The 18,206-nt window shown below is 37.9% G+C and overlaps 1 protein-coding gene across 2 annotated transcripts in view; it reads right to left on the bottom strand.

Moving 5' to 3' along the window:
• The window catches only part of LOC129536989 (uncharacterized), a 101,987-nt gene that overhangs the window by 67,910 nt on the left and 15,871 nt on the right, over positions 1-18,206 (bottom strand). The gene's annotated exons all lie outside the window — the stretch shown is intronic.

Genomic DNA, 18,206 nt, shown 5'->3' with positions numbered 1-18,206 from the left:
CTTTAATATGCATTAGCTTATTTCATATTTGATCTTCACACCAATCCTGTCAGGCATGGCAAATGTTTTTATGATGAGTCAGAAAAACTCAGTGATTTAAGTGAGCTAGTAAATTGCAGAACAGAGAATAGAATCTCAAATTTTTGACTTCAATGCTTATTTTTCTATATCATATTAACTTTTCTTTTTATGCATCTAAGATTTCTTCTGTAGTATTTCAACTCCAATCATAGATGCAGCATTTACATTTTAGAAGAAAGACTAACAGGTACACAATTAGTGTACTCATTAAAAAATTATGTATTCTGATTGAAGAAAAAAACAAAATCTTCTCTCTATTCTCCTTCCAAAAAGTCTCCCTGACTGCTTAGAATGTACATAATAGTTATTCTTCTAGGTTTAAGGCCAGTTATAATACTAATAAGTTATCTGGAAAAAACTAACAAACCACATTCACTCACTAATATTTCAGAAAAAATAGTTTATTAAATCATCAATATTAATTATTTAATAAAAGCCCAGGGAAGTAAGACAGAGAACCTGGCAATTTTGTTGGACCTGGTCACTATAATTGAAGACTCCAGAAAGAAACAAGACACCAGGAAATTCATGGAACTCTCTATTTAAGCACTATGCATTTTACTATATATGTTATATCTTGGTTTACAAATATTTTTAAAAAATTGTGAAAATAGTATCTACCTCATGGGGTTGTAGCTTGGATTAAGTGAGCTGGCATACTTAGTGCTCAATGAAGTTAGCAATCATGATTGTCATCACTATTACTGTTATTTTAAAGAGTAAGATGAAAAGTATGAGACAAAAGAGAGAAGCTACATTCCACATAAAAGAGTTGATTAAAGTGGAGTATCACAAAATGGCAACTCCGAAGCCTGTGGACAGAGTGAAAGCATGGTGCTTGAAACTTGAAAGTTAGTGCCAGTATGATCTGGTAAGTTTAGGCTCTTGAAGTTGGATCACCTGAGTTTGAATCTAGATGCTACCTACCACTCATGTGTGTGACCCTGCCAGGTTCCTTAGGCAGTATGTGAAAAGTAGGGATAATACCATCTATTTCATACCATTTTTTTTTTTTTTTTGCAAAGGAAACACATTTGGAGTGAAGGAGAAAATAACGAATGTTTTACAGCTACTAACAGAAGCCTTCCTACCTGCTCTATCTAAAATAGTATTTTAGTTTCCTAGGGCCACCATAACAAACTAACATATACTGGGCTTCTTAAGACAACAGAAATTTACTTTCTCATAGTTCTGGAATCTAGAAATCCAAAATCAAGGTATTGGCAGGGCCTTGCTCTCTCCCAAGATTCTAAGGAAGAATCTTTCCTTGCTTTTTCTAGCTTCCGGTGATTGCTGGCAAATGTTGGTTTTGGCTTATAGATAAAACACTTCAATTTTGCCTCCTTCATATGAATTTCCTGTGTATCTGTGTCTCCTCCACTTTCTCTTTTCATAGAAAGACGCTAATTAGGTTCACTCTAAACCAATATGATTTCATCTTAACTAATTATATCTTCAAAGACTCTATTTCCACGAAAGTCACAATCTGAGGTTCTGGGTGCACATGAACTTTTGGGGAACACATTCAAGCCAGTACAAATAACTCTTACCAATAAGACAAAAATAAAGTAGTTTAATAGACCATAACAATTCTTTATTAAAAATACACATGTCCTTTGCAGCACAAATTAATTTTTTTTTAACTTCTTTGTTATCTGTCTCTCTCAACTAGAATCTAAGCTTCCAGAAGGTAAAAACCAGCTTTAGTGTCAAGCACTCAGTCGGTGTTCAAAACACATTTGAAAGATGAATTATTTGATTCTGACTGAAAGAAAGGAAACTCTGTTTAAAATAAAATGTTTTTAGCCACTGCTGCAGGAAATTTCCCATCACTTTTGAGTTACATTTTTATTGTTCAGTCCAGTTCAGTGTTGGGAAAGGTTGGGGACGGGAGGAGAAGGGGACAACAGAGAATGAGATGGCTGGATTTTTATTGTTATCAGTGGATAACCAAAATAAATCAGCTAAATATTGGGAAAGTAAGCCAATTAACCAAGTGTTCCAGCCAAACACGGGCTTTAAATGACATCCTCGGATTTATAAGTATTCCATCAGCGGTTACAAGAGGAAATGGGGGGTGGAAACTGGGCAGGGAGCAAGCAGCTACCACCTGCCACTTGCACCCTTGCTTCAACCCTTTTCATTTGTTTTATATAGTTTTGTTTGGGGAAAAGAAATAGTTTATACATTTTTTTTGTAAGTTTGAAAATCACTGACCTACAGTTGAGCAAACATATCATTAGATTTTTTTTTCTTAAATATTGTATCTAAGTAAGTATTCTCTTACAGTAAAAAATAATTGCTCTTTGGTTTTGCCCTCCTGATAATGAGAGCTAATTTATATTACTTACTTTAGAATATTTAGTTGAGTTTTAACAGTAAAGCAATAATTTGTTTGTTTGCTTTTTAACGTCTAAAAACCATCTTCAGCATCACAGATTTGTAAATTTGCCCTACTATTTGGATTCCAACCATTTACATAGTGTGGTAGAAAACACAGAGCTGAGAAAACATGAGTTTAGGAGTGAGATAGAACTGGCTTGAAATGATCTTGGTATTTCCTATGTGTGATCTTAGCTAAGTCATTTCTTTCAGTTTCTTATCTGCAAAACAGGGATAATGATTCTTATTTCACAGGATTATTATGAGTTATATAAACAAATTATGCAAAAGCACCTTGCACACAGCATGACCAAATAAATATAAAGTTTCTTTGCCTCAAATATTAACATATTCATAAAACTCTTTTCACAGATTTGTTATAACAACTTTTCTAATTTCAACTTTTCCATGCTAAAGAAGTCTAGTATTCTATTTATTACTTATTAAAGTTAAATTTTTACTTATATTTTGCTTTTATACATGCCTAATTGAAAGTTATCTCAAATCAGTAAGTAGCTAAAGTTTCTTCTAAAAACATAATTCAAAGAGATTAAATAATAGATGATTTATATCTTAAAAATACACATTGCCTATCTTGATTCACACCTGACTTTTGGAAACTGGCATAAATCTCATGAATGGGCAGAGTGCCCTAAAAACAGATGAATGTGAATACTTGGGTGCAAGAAATCCTTGTGGCCACAGTTCATGTAGAATGTTAAAATGGCGACAGTTCTTGTAATTGGTCATCTCTTCCTAGTTATAATAAAGGTTATCAGAAATAGAAAACAAATTCTAAAATACAAAACTGTTTATTCAATCTTGAGTAAGAATTTATAAATATTTCATATTCAAATATTTTTGGTGTCCTTTAAACTCTATCAACATTAAGATCAATTGCATCTGATAGAGACAATCTTTCTAAGGTTATGTCTGAAAAAACACCAATCTAGGTTGCTGGTTTATAGTAATATGTCTATTTTTCCAGTTTCTGTCTTTCTAGCACAATTTAAGCAGTCATTCCTAAAATCAGTAGAGAGTCCTAAATTATGCAGTAAGATACAATGATGTAGATGTTCCTTTTAGTGGTATTTATAATAGAGAAATATTGGAAAGTGCTTAAGCAGAGAATTAAATACATTATTCTACCTACACAATGGTGGCTCAGAGGTTAAAGCGTCTGTCTCCAATGCGGGAGACCTGGGTTCGATCCCTGGGTCGGGAAGATCCCCTGGAGAAGGAAACAGTAACCCACTCCAGTATTCTTGCCTGGAGAATCCCATGGACGGAGAAGCCTGGTAGGCTACAGTCCACGGGGTCGCAAAGAGTCGGACACGACTGAGCGACGGAACCGAACCTACACAATGGCTAAATTATGGTATCTCCAAAGTATACCATGAAGCCACTAGTATTATGTGGTAGGAGAATATTTAAAGAAATGGGAAATGATCACAGTATTTTACCACGGAAATGTATAACACAAATGATTATAAAACATACTTCAATCAATGACAAACTAAATATATTTGGGACCTCTTTATTCTGTATTCAGAGTCTTATCGAACCCATCATCTTCTTTCATCTGGACTATTGCTATCACATCTAACTGGTCTTCTTTCTTCTGCTTCCTGTCCCACTTCTGTCACATCTTAATAAAAAGAGATCGTGTCACACCTCTGCTCTAGTGGATTGTTAGCTCACTTAGAGTAAAAGTTGCCAAAAGAGCTTACAGTGACCTAAGTGATTGAAATATGTACCCTTCGCCAAGGACTCTGTCCGCCCTCACCTCATTCTCTTACCTTGTCTCCTATTGTACTCCCACCTGCTCACTCCTCTCTAGTCTTATAGTTTTTCTTGCTGAACCTTGAGCACATCAGGACTTTGCATTTGCAGTTCCCTTCTGGGGCTTCCCAGGTGGCGCAGTCGTAACGAATTTGCCTACCAATGCAGGAGCTACAGGAGATGCAAGAGATAGGGGTGGGTTCGATCCTTGGGTCAGGAAGATCCTCTGGAGTAGAAAATGCCAACTCCAGTATTCTTGCCTGGAAAATTCCATGAACAGAAGGGCCTGGCAGGCTACAGTCCATGGGTCACAAAGAGCTGGATGTGATGAGTACCCATGCACTTGCCTGTGATGCTCTTGCCACAGTATTCAAAATTCAAAGGCTCATATTCATTCTTTCTCTAGGTTTCTCTGTAGTCACCTTTTCAGAGAGGACTTCCTTTCAAACTGTTTAGCATTACAATCCTTTCCTACCCCTAACTCTACTGTTTACTTCCTATATTCCTTCTTGGCTTTTTCTTTCTCCCTAGTACTTAACCCGGAGAAGGCAATGGCAGCCCACTCCAGTACTCTTGCCTGGAAAATCCCATGGACGGAGGAGCCTGGTAGGCTGCAGTCCATGGGGTCGCGAAGAGTCGGACACGACTGAGAGCCGTCACTTTCTTTTCACTTTCGTGCATTGGAGAAGGAAATGGCAACCCACTCCAGTGTTCTTGCCTGGAGAATCCCAGGGACAGGGGAGCCTGTTGGGCTGCCGTCTATGGGGTTGCACAGAGTCGGACATGACTGATGCGACTTAGTAGCAGCAGCAGCAGTACTTAACCACGTCTAACATGCCAAATATTATTGATGTTATTTTCATCTATTGCCTGCCTCACCCTTTCTACTGTTTCAGTTCCACGAGGCAGGGATTTTGGTCTGCTTTATCTCCATCTGGCACAAAGATTGCTAGAGAGGGTAGTGTAAGAAGAGGTTTCCTTCACTGATGCAATGTCTAAAAGCCAAGGGTATGTTGTAAAATTCAACACAGCAAGTTAGATGGGTTGAAATGTAAGTTCTGTATTTATATAGCCACTACTTTCTTTTACAAAGAACTGTCATAGTGAGAATTAATAATGCCTATTTATCAATTTCATACACTAATCAGGTAGCCATCCTAAAACTTCAAGCCAAAATTTAAAAAAAATCAAGTCAATTTGACTTTCTTAACTGTTATAGTTTTTTAAGGAAAGAAAGGGTATTACATCTGTTGTAATAGAATAGGTTGACAGGTTCTTGGTCAAATTCCACTTTCCACATTATAGGAATATGTAAACTAAGCAAGTTTGATTAAGCACATTGCAATTTAATTGCCGAACTTTTTAAGTTCTAAAGTCATAAGCTTGTCTGACAAATGTGTTTTTCCACCCCCTAGCTATTTTTCTAGTGATTATTGATGATCAAGCTAATGAAGCAGTTATTTGGCATAATACTAGGGTTCCTTCACTAAAGTATAACTTTTGATTAATGAGGCCAAAAAATATTCTACTGAAACTATGGTAATTTAAGCTGATGCTATCAACTTACAGAAAATAAGACCTAAAACTGCTTATTAAAAATTTTTCACATTTTTATCAAAACTGAAAAATAACTTTTCTCCTTAGAAAATCCGAATTTATAACCATTGAGAAAAATAACAAAAAACTATGGTTTAATCAAACTGATTTCTGAATTTTTAACATAACTAAACATTTTAATTTGGAATATGAGAAAATATGCTAACGACAACTCTTTACAATTATGATATCGAATAATTTTCCAAATAAAATCTTAAAAAGCACAAGTACTTATTTTATTTTTTTTGCCATGCCACCAGGCATGTGTGATCTCAGTTCCCTGACCAGGGATTGAAACTCCTGCAGTGGAAGTGTGGAGATCTAACCACTGGACTGCCAGGGAAGTCCCAAGCACAGGTACTCTTAAGGACTCTTGCAGAAGACAGGATCAGCAGTTGTCACAGAAGACTTCAAAGATTTTCACTGTATGACTCACACTGATATAGAGGGCCAGCTTCATGGGCATGCATTCTGTGCAGGGCCATAGGGTTCTGTGCTTGGCTCTTCTATCAGATTAACTACTTGATAGCCCTTAAAAATAGAGATCCCTTGACTCTACTTTTTGTGTATGAGAAGATCATATACAGAACAAGTAAATTTCCATGCAGAATGTGTACAGGTAGAGGGAAGGTAAGGTGAGGAGAAATAGGCAATCAAAAAATTCTGGGAAACTGGAAGTCAGTGTGGATTGTTCAATCTCTTCACTAAACCTACAGATGTGAACTTAGAAGTTCATGTGAAGCTTCAGCTTTGCCCAGAGCTAATAGGTCAATGTTGTCCTTTGTCAAGAAAAACTTAGGAAGCATAATGTCCATACCTCACTTTCTCTTCATTAGGCTGATCTTTCTCCAACTTTCGAGTAAAAGTGGTTGGGTTCCTAGGCCTTGATAATTTGTGCAGTACCCGATTTTTCTAAGATTGGAGTCTATCTTTCCCTTTCCCCAATCTACTCTGGAATTGGAGTACTCCTTTCGGGAAAAAGGTACTCATCAGGGATGAGGATCTAAAGTGAGTAGGGGTAGGCATCAAAGATTAACTTGTTTTCCTAAGGACATCTTGCTGCTGCTCTGTGTGCGCTCAGTCATGTCTGACTCTGCGACTGCATAGACAGAAGCCTGCCAGACTCCTCTGTCCATGGAATCTCCCAGGCAAGATACTGGGGCGGGTTGGCCTTTCCTTCTCCTCTCTTAGGTGATCTTTCTAACTCAGGGATCGAACCAGGGTCTCCTGCATTGTAGGCAGTCTTCTGCATTCCAGGCTGATTCTTTACCAACTGAACCACCACCACAAGGACATCTTAGACAAAACTGATTCTTATACTTGATCCAGTTTAGCATCAGTAGTTGAGGACATGTGTATCTGGGTAGAACCAGGGACCATGCCACCTTAGTTATTCAAAGATTAAGTCTATCAGATGGCAGGACTCTCATGGCTTGTTTTAAAATATACTACTCATATTTTAATGGCAAGAATGTTTCCACTGCTATATTTAACATCTGTGAAGGTTAGAGGTGGAAAACATGGAACTCTGACCTCCCATTTCCTTAACTTTTATATCTTCAGGCTGTGTTGCTATAAAAGAAAAACATTTTGGTGTCAATATAAAACAAAAACATTTGAGGGCTAAACTATTTCTCCCTAACACTGCTCATGACCAACTTTTTACATCTAAAAGCTGGCAACTACAGATTTGGGTACACATTTATTTTTGATAATAGAATTCCAACTGCCACAGAGAAATGAGGAATAGTGGAAAACTCGACTCCTTCCTTAGCTTAGGGAGGCATACTACAAAAATACTTTGAAACTCACAGAGTCTCCAATTTGAGTATAACTTTGTATACTACAGTATGTCATATATTTTTCACTCGCATGTCATTTCTGACAATTCTACTCACCAAATGTGTGGAATTTTGTCCCACACCAAGCAATTCTCCAATTCTCTGCAAACACAAGCTGGGTATCCTGCAATTCAATTCAATTCCGCCACTATCTACCTGGACACATCAGATCCCACAGGGTAAGGGCTCAGACCCAGAAGACTGTCCTTACTTCAGAGGCCAATCAGAAGTCCAGTTTGTTACCTACTGGCTATAAATTAGGGGTTCCCAGAAGCCTTCCTCATGATTAATTTGCTAAAATTATTCACAGTACTCAGAAAAAGTTTATTTAATAGATTACTGGTTTGTCATAAAATAATATATGACTCAGGGAAGGTACGGGGGGAAGAAGCATGGGGCTTCCATGCCCTCCTGGTGTACCACCCTCCCAGTACTTCTATATGTTTACCAACCAGAAAGCTCTTCAAATCCTGTCTTTTAAGTTTTATGGAAGTTTCATTATAACAGGCACTACTTTGGCCACCTCATGCGATGAGTTGACTCACTGGAAAAAGAGTCTGATGCTAGGAGGGATTGGGGGGTGGGAGGAGATGGGGACGACAGAGAATGAGATGGCTGGATGGCATCACCGACTCGATGGACATGAGTTTGAGTGAACTCCGGGAGTTGGTGATGGACAGGGAGGCCTGGCGTGCTGTGATTCACGGGGTCGCAAAGAGTAGGACACGACTGAGCGACTGAACTACTGATTGATTGAATCATTGGTCACTGGTGATTGGTTCAACATCCAGCCCCTCTCCTCTCCCTAGAGGTTGAGTGGTGAGCTGAAAACTTCAGTGCTTTAGTAATGTGGGTGATACCCTTCGTAACAAGCCTCCATTCTTTGAGGCTGTCTAAAAGTCATAGTGTTAACATCAGCTCAGGTGTGGTTGACTAGATCTTGTTATGAATTGTACCTTTTTCTCTCTCATCACTTAAGAAAGTCCATGGGTTTCACAAAATCTATGCCAAAATGAGGATGAAAACCAAATTATATTTCTGATTAAAAATCACAATATCACAATAGTAACTGAGTTACGTAAGTTATACTTGTATTGAACAAAAAGTTTTAGTTGGAACAGTTACTCTTTGAAAAATCATTATGCTAACTGATAAGACCTGAATCTTTGTCCTTGGAAAATATACAGTCTATTTCTAGAAGCTAAAACAGACACAAGACAGCTTGTATAAAGTGTGAAATAAGTGGTACAGAAAAATCTGTTCCGAAGAGCGAGAGGAACACTGTAGACTGGACTGGAAAGGAAGGACTTTATGAAAAATAGTTTAAAAAAATTTTAGCAAATCAAACATATTATTTCATATTAGTAAAAGAAGTGTACAAAATGTTTAAGTTCATAAAACATTTGTGCCCTTTTCAATAAGACACTGTACCAAAAGTTATAAAAAATTGACTGCTGGGAATTCCTTGACGGTCCAGTGGTTAGGGCTCTGCACTTACACTGACAAGGGTGTGCATTCCATCCCTGATCAGGGAACTAAGTTCCCACAACCTTCATAGTTTGGCAAAAATAAATAAATAATAAAAATTTAAAAATCATCTGTTATTCAATACTGATTCAAAAGTACAAACCAAGGAGGTAAAATGTAATTTTGTTTTTACAGAATTAAAACAGAAAGCAACTTTAAAATAAAAAAGAAATCTAGTTACTATTTCTCTATGGCTAGTTGTAATTGTCTAGTTACTTTTTTAAAAAGTTATGCGTTAAAAACACAAAGATTAGAAGATTTTGTTTAATTCTGCAGAACAACAGATATTAGAGGCAAATTGATGAGGGTTGACTTTAAACAGATTTATAATAAAGTGATAACTGGAAAACGGAATGAAGCAAAATAAAAGACTATAAATTGTTCTAATTTTATTGAAAGAATTCATAAAGGTACATTTTTCTAACTACTCATATTGACAAATCATTTTGCTTGGTAATTTACAAGTACTCAATTTATAGCATGAAGTAATTAATCTACCACGTTTTCCAATTTATTTTAAATTATTTTGAATTTCTAATACATCTTTGAGAATATCATTACCTTTAAACAAAAAAGAATACAGTAGTGTAGCCACTAGTGAAAACAGCATGGAAATTCTTCAAAAAATTAAAAACAAAACTACCACACCATCCAGAAATTCGACTTCTAGGTATTTACACAAAGAAAACAAAAACAGTAATTTGAAAAGATATTTGCACCCCTATGTTCATTACAGTGTTATTTATTATAGCCAAGATACAGAAGCAATCTTAGTGTCCACTGAGAGATAAATGGCTAAAGATGATGTGGCATGCATATTCACGTGTGTGTGCATGTTCAGTTGCTTCAGTCGTGTCCGACTCTTTGTGACTCCATGGACTGCAGCCCACCAGGCTCCTCTGTCCATGGGATTCTCTAGGCAAAAATACTGGAGTGGGTTGCAATGCCTGCCTTCAGGGGATCTTTCTGACCCAGGGGATTGAACTTGTGTCTCTTGCATTTCAGGTGGATTCTCTACCACTGAGCCACTGGGGAAGCCATATATATTTATGTATATGTATATATGTACACACATGTACATATATAGGTGGATATATTTGGTATGTATACACAATGGAATATTAGCCGCAAAAAAGAGTGAAATCTTGCCATTAGTGACAACACAGATGGATCTAGACAGTATTAAGCCAAGTCTGACAGACAGATACTGGGTTATATGTCATCTCAGTTATATGTGAAATCTAGAAAAGAAAACAGATGAATAGAGAAACTAAAAAATGAAAACAGACTGATAGATATAGAGAACAGAGGTAGTTGCCAGAGCAAAGGAAGATGGGAGGTTGGATAAAATATGCAAAGGGCATTAAGAAGTACAAACTTAGTCATAACATAAGTAAGTCACAGGGATATACTATATAACATAGGAAATATGGTCAAGAGTATTGTAATAACTTTATATGAAGACAGATGATTACTAACCTTATTGACCATTTTGTAATGTATTTAAAAATTGAATTATTATGTTGTATACCCAAAACATACATAATATTGTACATCAGCTAGACTTCCCTGGTGGCTCAGATGGTAAAGAATCTGCCTGCAATGCAGGAGACCTGGGTTTGATCCCTGGGTCAGGAAGATCCCCTGGGGAAGGGAATGGCAACCCACTCCACTATTCTTGACTGGAGAATTCCATGGAAAGGGGAGCCTGGCAGGCTATACTCCATGGGGTTGCAAAGAGTCAGACATGACTGAGCAACTAACACTTACAGTTGATACTTCAATTAAAAAAAACATATAATTGCTGTGTGACCGACACATGCCAGTACATAAAAATATATACATATTTTTTTTGCCATGCCACTCAGCATGTGGGATCTTAGTTCCCTGACCAGGGATTGAATCTGCATCATCTGCATTGGAAACAAGGAGTCTTAACTACTGGATCGCCAGAGAAGTCCCAAATTATGTACATTTTTAATCATGCTATTTTTCAGTGCTTTTTCAAATGGTAGTGGCTGATCACAAAAAAATCAACATATCTATAAAAGTGGCTATCTTTTAAGTAAATAAAAGATAACATGCACACTTTTAAGTAGTTGTATATAGCTACTCTATAAGCTAAAAATTACATGTTGAAGATAGTAACTTCCTTGAAGGCAAAAGCATATGTATGTGTCATGTGTGTATGTTATGTATATATGTGTCAATGAGAGCTGTTCCCCCTGACAGGCACGTAGCTAACTCCCTCAACTCTTCAGATGTTTGATCTGGTCTAAGCTCAAGACCCATTTACTAATGAAACCTATCTTCCTCTCAGTATTTATGTATCTCTCTGTCTCTGGTCTACTTTTCTCCTATATTACAAATCACCTTCTATCACAGTATTTATTATATTTATATATTATTATTACATATTTATTGTCTGCCTTTCCTTGCTAGAATGTAATATCAATATAGTCAGGAATCTCTTTGTGTTTTACTCACTTGGCATACTGTAAGAGCCTAGAATAAAGCCTGGAATATAGCAACCAGGCAAAAAAGATCTGCTGAATTAAAGTGAAATGAAACGGACTTCCCTGGTGGTCCAGTGGTTAAGAGTCTGTCTGCCAATGCAGGGCACACCGGTTTGATTCCGGATCCAGGAAGATTCAACATGCTGCAGGGTAACTTAGCCTGTGTGCCACAACTACTGAAGCCCACGAGCTTTAGAGCCCATGCTCTGCAACAAGAGAAGCCATTGCAATGAGAAGCCAGCTTGCCACAACTAGAGAAAGCCTACGTGCAGCAACGAAGATCCAGTGCAGCCAAAAATAAATTTCAAATAATTAATAACAAAATGAGACCAGAAGCAACAGAATCGAAAACAAAAATTAGTTTCTATGAAGATATAACTGTACAAAGCAATATGCTACCTTTTGTATTTTTTGTTTTGGCCTCACTGTGTGGCATGTAGATGGAGAAACAATGGAAACAGTGTCAGACTTTATTTTTGGGGGCTCCAAAATCACTGCAGATGGTGAATGCAGCCATGAAATTAAAAGATGCTTACTCTTTGGAAGGAAAGTTATGACCAACCTAGACAGCATATTAAAAAGCAGAGACATTCCTTTGCCGAAAAAAGTCTGTCTAGTCAAGGCTATGGTTTTTCCAGTGGTCATTTATGGATGTGAGAGTTGGACTATAAAGAAAGCTGAGCGCCAAAGAATTGATGCTTTTGAACTGTGGTGTTGGAGAAGACTCTTGAGAGTCCCTTGGACTGCAAGATCCACCCAGTCCATCCTAAACGAGATCAGTCCTGGGTGTTCGCTGGAAGGTCTGATGTTGAAGCTGAAACTCCAATACTTTGGCCACCTGATGCGAAGAGCTGACTCATTTGAAAAGACCCTGATGCTGGGTAAGATTGAGGGCAGGAGGAGAAGGGGATGACAGAGGATGAGATGGTTGTATGGCATCACCAACTCAATGGACATGAGTTTGGGTGGGCTCCAAGAGTTGGTGTTGGACAGGGAGGCCTGGTGTGCTGCAGCTAATGGGGTCTCAAAGAGTTGGTGACAACTGAGCGACTGAACTGAACTGTGTGGCATGTGGGATCTTAACTCCCTGAGGAAGGATCAAACCGATGCCCCTTGCAGTGGAAGCTGGGAGTCTTAACCACTGGACTGTCAGGAAAATCCCTAATGCTGTTCATTGTAAAAAGTTGTGTTTATTGGATAGGGTTGTTGGTTAAAAAAAAAAAAAGATATATATATATATACACACACACACATATGTCTCTAAGGAATACTACATGCTTCCCAGGTGGCACAGTGGTAAAGAATCCATCTGACAATTGCAGATGTGAGACTTGGGTTTGATCCCTGGGTTGGGAAGATCCCCTGGAGTAGGACATGGCAATCCACTCCAATATTCTTGCCTGGGAAATCCCATGGACAGAGGAGCCTGGTTGGCTACAGCCCATGGGGTCACAAAGAGTTGGATCTGAGTGAACACGCAAGGGATACTAAACTCATAGCCTGACATCTAAATCATATGTCTATTGAGTAAACTTGATGCAACTTCATTTCCTGCAGATATCTTGCTCTGTTACCTCCTTAGTCAACTGACCATCTTATCTAAAAGAGCATCCCATCTCCTCATCATTCTCTAGCCCTTCAGTTCAGTTCAGTTCAGTCGCTCAGTCATGTCTGACTACTTGCGACCCCATGAATCACAGCACGCCAGGCCTCCCTGTCCATCACCAACTCCCGGAGTTCACTCAAACTCATGTCCATCGAGTCAGTGATGCCACCAGCCATCTCATTCTCTGTCGTCCCTGTCTCCTCCCACCCCCAATCCCTCCTAGCATCAGACTCTTTTCCAGTGAGTCAACTCGTCGCATGAGGTGGCCAAAAGTATTGGAGTTTCAGCTTTAGCATCAGTCCTTCCAATGAACAGCCAGGATTGATCTCCTTTAGAATGGACTGGATCTCCTTGCAGTCCAAGGGACTCTCAAGAGTCTTCTCCAGCACCACAGTTCAAAAGCATCAATTCTTCGGCGATCAGCTTTCTTCACAATCCAACTCTCACATCCATACATGACCACTGGAAAAACCATAGCCTTGACTAGACGGACCTTGGTTGGCCAAGTAATGTCTCTGCTTTTTAATATACTATCTAGGTTGGTCATAACTTTCCTTCCAAGGAGTAAGCGTCTTTTAATTTCCTGGCTGCAATCAGCATCTAGCCCGTATGTTGACTCATTTCCTTCATAATTCTTATAATTGCATAATATTATGTTGAATATTCATTTATCATCTATATTTTCCAGGAAAACAGGGAATTACACACTTTCCTTACTGCTCTATTTCCCTGTGTTTGGATCAGTGCCTGGCACACAGTAAATACTTGTCAGTGTTGAATGCACTGGGAATTTGCATGCGTTCATATTGTTCTTCATATGAGAATGATCCAATTGTTTGTCTCCAGATTCAAAGTTGTGCAGCAATCATTTGTATTGTATTAGTTTCTCACTAATATACAAATAACCAAATAGCAATTGTTCTTCATGCTTTAAACCATAAGGAAGATGGTTAAAAGGTTTGAGTAGATATATTCTGGATATTTTTCCACCAAATATCAATGAAATTTAATATTGATCTGGAAGATTAAATCTTAAATCATATTAAAGTTTTAGATTTACTCTGCCCTTTTCTGGGTGGAACTGTAATTTGATAAAATTAGAAGTAAAGACACATCTGAAATTCTGTGGAATTCATTTAAGAACATGAGCAAGGCCAACGTGAAAGTGAAAGTAGTTCATATTGCTTTGCTTTTAAATTCTGCTTTTCTGTTTAAAATCTAGACTGAGTGGCTATCAGGATTGAATGGCATAGCTGCTCATCATTGTGATGGGTTGTCATTGTTTAGTCACTAAGTCATGTCCAATTCTTCTGATTTAGCAAATGTAAAAAGGAGTTGTAAAAACACTATCCTGTAAAGGGTGTTGCTTAATTCACCTGGGCCCCAGAATCTTCAGCAAAACTTAAGATACTTGCAAAGATGTTTTACATTTCAAAACTTTATAAAGTTCACAAAAGAAATGGATGAATTATGGAAACCATACTTTGAAAGGAACTAGATAGGGAGTTTCCTGGTGGTCTAGTGGTCAGGATTCAGTACTTTCACTGCCGTGGCTGCGGTCAATTCCTGGTCAAGGAACCAAGATTCCTCAAGTCACGCTGCTTGATCAAAAAAAAAAAAAAAAACTAGATAATTTAAGCATAAAAATGTTTTATTCATTTACTAGAATGTTTCAGACTGTTGAGAGTCAAGAAACATCCTTATTTTCTTTCAATAACTATCCTCCATAATATAAGGCAGAACTTTCCATTTCTCAGAATGGTGGCTCCTTTAATGGTTATGATTTCTAGTCACTTTATTAGAACAGTTACAACCTAAAATTAAAGAATCAGTCTTAAATTAAAAAAAAAAAAGGAACCACCAACTTGAAAGCTTTGATTTCTACTCAGTTCAAAACTCTTTCCATCTGCTCCTCCCATCTAGCCATCCCCAGATAGGTAAAGCTCTAGTACTTGGAGATGGGGGACAATCTGGCTCTCAGACAACTCCTTTTCCTCCCGCTTCGCTTCCATGCTTAGTGCTCGTGGTCTGTGGCAGAGGGAATGGAGTGAAAAAAGGGTAAATGCTTCCTTACGTGAAAAAGAAAAGGACAGATGCTTCCTTACCTGACTGGTTGAGGACACAGTCTCCAATGACTGATTTTTGAGACCTCTCTCTGACAGTATCCAAAAGCTAGATCTTCAGTAAGTCTTCAGGGGTTTACCACTACCTCCTTTCCTGATGGTGGTAATCGGGGTTCCAGTTTACCAGATGTTTCATTCCTCTACCTTCGGTGCTTCCTTGTTGTTGTCAGCTCTCATACTGACAAAATGGCTCAAGCCCACTTACCTTCTCCAGTATTCACACCATCCCTGGAGACCCTATTATTCTTGCCACACTAAATGGTGGCCATGGAGGCTATTCCCCTGGTACTGGCCTCTCTCAGTCTATCATCCTTCAAATTCTCTTTCCTCAGCTTCAGGAGATCAGCAAGTTCTATGGCCAAGCAAACATCCAACGAGGAAAATGTCTCCACTTCTTTTATAAATCCAATCTTCAGAAATGAATCTCTTTGAGCACCCTCCGCCCCAATTATATATTTGAAATACCTTATCTAAAAACACTGCTTTCTCTTAACAGGTCTCCTCTATTTTTTTTTTTTTTCTTTTTGACCAAGAGTGGACAGGAGTGGCTGTGGCGGTGGTGACAGGACTGCTTGTGACCCTACTCATTTAATACTGGGAGGTTAACTTACAAAGTGATGAATTCATGCATTTCATCTTCAGTTTTGAGGCATAATTATAGGACAATTATAGGAAAACTCCCATTCAATATGCTATGTGTCTACAAAAATATTCAGCTCTAACTACAGCATTGGTTTTAAATGTTGCCAGTCCTTGCTTAAAGTACTGGTAAAATTTAGTCTAAGTGGATACAAGAAATACCTCTTATAGACGTTCGGTTCAAACATCTATAACAGCCCATTCAAATCCCAACAAAGTTGACAGTAGAGAATCCTCAGTCTGTTTACAGGAACTCAAAATTCAACCTTCCAAGCACAGTATTTCCTTAAATGTAGATAGTTCATGGTTTTGTGAGGTATTAACTGAAGTTGTCAATAAAAAAGGACCAAAGCATTTAGGAACACATATTTGCATATTACGGAGAAGGCAATGGCAAGCCACTCCAGTACTCTTGCCTAGAAAATCCCATGGATGGAGCAGCTTGGTAGGCTGCAGTCCATGGGGTCGCTAAGGGTCGGACACGACTGAGCGACTTAACTTTCACTTTTCACTTTCACACATTGGAGAAGGAAGTGGCAACCCACTCCAGTGTTCTTGTCTGGAGAATCCCAGGGAAGGGGGAGCCTGGTGGGCTTCCGTCTATGGGGTCGCAGAGAGTCGGACACGACTGAAGTGACTTAGCACTTAGCAATTTGCATATTAAAAATCTCAACAAACACTGCAGTCATAAAACTTCTTTTACTTGGTTTAACTAACTCCTACGTCTACTTTACAATGCAATCTTTTCCCACAGAATAGTTACCAATATCTCACAGAACTGGTCTGAGGAACCTGGTTTGGATCCCTTCTCCCTCCTCTTTCCCTTTTTGTAATTTTTGTTTCCACAAGTAACAACAGAGATACAACCAAGTTCTTCAGCTTAAAGAAGTACAGTAATATATTTGGTATCATTTCATTCACAATAGAGTTTTTCTCTTCCTTCTGCTGCTATAGTTAAGAGGTTTATATTTTGTTTTTTAAAATAAGCTTTCTTGGCTTTTAGCAGGAAAAACCAGCTTTAGGGATGAGGCTAACAGAAAAGGTCTTATTATTAGAAGTGTTATACCTTATGATTTATTTTTGCACTACATTATAAAATATCTCCTTGGGGTAGCTTCTGAATTTGTAAGTGATCAATTGACTGTTTTTCTGGGTTCCGCCATTTAACTGTCCTGTGCCCACTTACATATGTTTATGAAAAGTTCATTCCTAATTATATAGGCTGCGTCATTAAAAGGATGAGACGGTCTGAGGATAATATACCTTCAGGACCACCTTCACCAGTCAAAACTAGAGCAAATGTAGCAACTTTTAAAATCTAGAAGCCAAAACGAACTAATTTCACTCGTATCAAAATACAAGTGTTTTATGAAATACCGTGCTTAATACCTGAACTATGACTAAAAGTTCTACTTCATTTACAATTGAAAACCACATTAAAAAGGTAAAATTATTTGAGAATTGTAATTACCTTGTAAACAATGTCTTTTTAAAAAAATTATTTATTTATGGCTGTGCTGGGTCTTTGTTGCTGTGCAGGCTTTTCTCGTTACAAAGAGCAGGGACTAGTCTTCATTGCAGTGGAAGGGTTTTTCATTGCTGTAGCTTCTCTTGTGAGGCATGGGTTCCAAAGCACAGGCTCAGTAGTTATGGCCCAAGCGCATAGCTACTCCATGGCATGTAGGATTTTTCTGGACCAGGAATTGAACCCATGTCTCCTAAACTGGCAAAATTCTTTACCAGAGCCACCAGAGAGCTCGTAAACAATGCTTTTTAAAAGTGATGGTTCTTTTAAAATTCTGTTAGTAACTGGGGGAGGAATATAAATTCAATATCACAAGAAATGAAAAAGATTAGCTAATGGTTTATTTTTAAAAACCCACTATTAAAAAATATTCTTACGAAAACAAAACATAGTAACTAAGTTGCTACTATGAAATACAATCATTTAAGAATGTTTCACTTTCTTACTTTACCTGAGTTTTATTTCTTAATAGAAAGTATTTGTCAGCCAGCTAGCACATTTATGTTTCTGTTTTTTTCAAGTGGCCTTTTTTTAAAAAATTGAAGTATAGTATTTGATTGACAAATGTTGTGCCAACCTCTGCTGCAC

Source organism: Moschus berezovskii, chromosome 6 (genome assembly GCF_049115385.1).
Source record: "Moschus berezovskii isolate FMDL1 chromosome 6, NW_MosBer_1.0, whole genome shotgun sequence".
Lineage (NCBI taxonomy): Eukaryota > Metazoa > Chordata > Mammalia > Artiodactyla > Moschidae > Moschus > Moschus berezovskii.
The sequence above is the reverse complement of the archived record's forward strand: the minus strand, read 5'-3'. Positions and strand labels throughout refer to the sequence as shown.